Source organism: Dioscorea cayenensis, chromosome 8 (genome assembly GCF_009730915.1).
Source record: "Dioscorea cayenensis subsp. rotundata cultivar TDr96_F1 chromosome 8, TDr96_F1_v2_PseudoChromosome.rev07_lg8_w22 25.fasta, whole genome shotgun sequence".
Taxonomy (NCBI): Eukaryota; Viridiplantae; Streptophyta; class Magnoliopsida; order Dioscoreales; family Dioscoreaceae; genus Dioscorea; species Dioscorea cayenensis.
In genome coordinates, this window is record NC_052478.1 from 18,086,407 (window position 1) to 18,089,708 (window position 3,302).

At 47.1% G+C, this 3,302-nt stretch overlaps 1 non-coding gene across 1 annotated transcript; it reads left to right on the forward strand.

Annotated features, from left to right (window-relative positions):
* The first annotated feature begins 2,773 nt into the window (after window positions 1-2,773).
* Window positions 2,774-2,880, forward strand: LOC120267990. The gene has a single exon (XR_005538660.1). It is a non-coding gene; the product is annotated as a small nucleolar RNA R71 (small nucleolar RNA).
* The last annotated feature ends 422 nt before the right edge of the window (window positions 2,881-3,302 follow it).

Consider the following 3,302-nt stretch of genomic DNA (forward strand, 5'->3'; position numbering starts at 1 on the left):
AAAACTCTCACAGACTTAGACTGATCTCACACGGGCGTGCGGAAAATACCCACGCACGTGCGCCAGACCCACAGGGGAAGACGCACACCCCTGTGGCTTCCCTGATTATCCGAGAAAAATATCAAGTTGCCCGCACGCCCGTGCGGAATATCCACACGGGCATGGGCATTCACATGCCTCAACTCACAGGGGCGGCCGCACGCCCTGTGTTTTCTCGGGATGGAGGGGGCAACCTACACAGTTTCGCACGGGCGTGCGGAAATTACCCACGCCCGTGCGTGGTTCACAAGGTCGCCCACAGGGGCGAGTCCACGCCCCTGTGTATTCTCGGGAAAATCCGCCCAACTCTGCAGGAAATCACACGTCCGTGCGGAAATTACCCACGGGCGTGCATCAGTCGCATGGTCGTCCACAGGGGCAGCCGTATGCCCCTGTGCCTTCTCTGGATGAGTTCGCAGTACACATCCACAGGCGTGTGGCAATTCCACACGCCCGTGTGTTTTCTCTGGATGACTTAGAAAAACCTGCAGGCTCTACAAAACTAATCTGAACATGTTTACACACTCAGAGCCTGCCCTATTGTGCAAGATATACCAGATAAAAACACAAAATAGAACTCAAATGACCAAACTTCGTCAATTGTCAACAAAAAATATATAAAGAATTCTTTTAAAAACCCACAATAGGATCACAGCACAAGCACTCAAAAATTGAAACACCAACACTTAACAATTTATTCATGCAGACAAACTAAACTAAAAGGTACGAGAATAGTAAACACTTGGGTTGCCTCCCAAGAAGCGCTTGTTTTAACGTCACTAAGCTTGACGTATCTTTCTTACCTCACGGGGGTTCATGAATGAAGGTTGCCCTCTTACCCATAACTTGAAAGCATGATGAGCAAAGTCTCTTGAGGGTAGAGGGTGTACTATCAGGCTTCGGACCACCTAGCAATTGTTCGTCCAACTCCCTTGGCTCATGTACGTCTCCAACAGTCTTGGGGCGTTTTCGGTGGCGTCTTCGAGCCCTCTTCATTTTTCGGAGCACCTTCTTCAAGATTCCCGGGGTAGATGTTTCCTCTCCGGTTGAACCAAGCATCAGTACTTCTTCATTGCTCTCCTCTTGGTCGAACAAACCTTCATAGGGATCCGGGTTGAACATTTCCTGTATATATTCATCAACAATTTCATCAGTAGTGTCTAGAAAATACAAAGTGTCATCAAAATCGAAAGAATGCCGCATGGCTTCAGCAAGGCGATAGGTGAGTTTATCGTCTCCGACTCTCAATGTGAGCTCTCCGCCGTCCATGTCAATCTATGCTTTAGAAGTCCGCAAGAACGGTCTCCCAAGTATCAAGGGTACATCTGCATCCTCATCAACATCTAGCACTACAAAGTCAACCGGAAAAATATACTTGTCCACCTTGACAAGTACGTCTTCAATGATGCCTCTCGGATGTCGTACCGTTCGGTCCGCCAATTGTAAAGTCTTCTGAGTAGGTCTAGGCTCACCCAAGCCTAGCTTTTGGAAGAAAGTATATGGCATGACGTTGATACTTGCCCCTGAATCCGCCAATGCCATTTCCTCACCTAAGTTGCCAATGTTACATGGAATAATGAAGCTTCCCGGGTCTTTCTTCTTGTTCGGCATGTTCTTTTGTAACACAGCCGAGCATGAAGCATCAAGCACTACTGAAGCACTCTCCTCCAATTTTCTCTTGTTGGTCAATAGGTCTTTCAGGAACTTCACATACTTAGGCATTTGAGCCAAAGCCTTAACAAAAGGAATGTTGATGTGGAGTTGCTTGAACAAACTCAGGAACTTCTTATACTGGTCATCCCCTTGGTCGTTCTTCAATCTAGAGGGATAAGGGATTCTTGGCATGAAAGGTGGGGGTGCCACCTCTTTCTCTTTATTTGCTCCCTTCTCAACCTCGACGACCTCGAGTGCGTGTTCTTTCGGCTTCTCACTTGGAAACCTCCCTTCCACCTCACGACCGCTTCTCAAAGCGATCGCCTTCACATGTTCTCTCGGGTTGGTTTCCGTGTTGCTTGGTAGACTCCCATGTGGCCTTTCGGAAAGAGATTTCGCAATTTGCCCCACTTGATTTTCAAGGTTGTGTAAGGAGGCGGTGTGATTGTGAAGTGTAGCCTCGACTGATTCAAACCTTGTATTTGCCGATTGAAGAAATCTAGTCAAGTGCTTCTCCAAATCCGTCATTCGGGTTTCCAAGCCTGAAATTCTGTTTTCCACTTGAGGGGCTTGTTGTTGTTGTTGGAACCCCGATGACCCCATGGTCTTCTGTGGTCCTTGATTACTCCATGAAAAGTTGGGATGATTCTTCCAACCTGAATTGTAGGTGTTGCTGTATTGATTACCTTGAGGTCTCATTCCATTACCTACAAAGTCGACATTCTCAACTGAAGAAACATCACCAATGACAATTGGGCAATCGGAGGGAGCATGTCCTCCACCACAACCGGTGCAATTGGTCACGGCCGCAACTTTATTCGAAGCTATAAGATCTAGCTTCTTACTCAAACTCTCCACTTGGGCCGCCAATGAAGTTACCGCATCAATTTCATGGAGACCAGCCACCTTTTTCTTCTTTCTAGCGTTCCACTGGTAGCTATTTAACCCCATTTCCTCAATCAATTGACGAGCCTTGTCGGGGGTCTTGCTACCTAAGGTACCTCCTGCCGCCGCATCCAAGAGTTGCCTTGTACTCGGGTTCAAACCATTGTAGAAGGTTTGAACAATCATCCACTCCGGGAATCCGTGTTGCGGACACTTGCGCAGGAGTTCCTTGAACCTTTCCCATGTCTCAAATAGAGACTCCAATTCCAACTACATAAAGGATGAGATCTCATTCCTAAGCTTTGCTGATTTTCCGGGAGGGAAATAACGGGCTAGCAAAGCTTCTACCATCTCTTCCCATGTAGTGATTGATGCCCTTGGTAATGAGTGTAGCCACTGCTTTGCTTTCCCCTTTAAGGAAAATAAGAAGTCTCTCAATTTGATGGCATCATCCGTCACACCATTTATCTTCAGCATGTCACACACCTCGAGGAAGCTCTCTATGTGACTATTTGGATCCTCATTGGCCAAACCGTTGAATTGTGCGGACTGCTACAGCATATGGATGAATGCTGGCTTTAGCTCCAAATTCTGAGCTGTAATTGGAGGACGCACAATACTCGATTGTGTCCCCAACACTGAAGGTCTGGCATAATCGGATAGTGTCCGTTGTTGGTCATTTTGTTCTGCCATGTTGTCAGATCCTTCTACTTCCAAATTAGCTA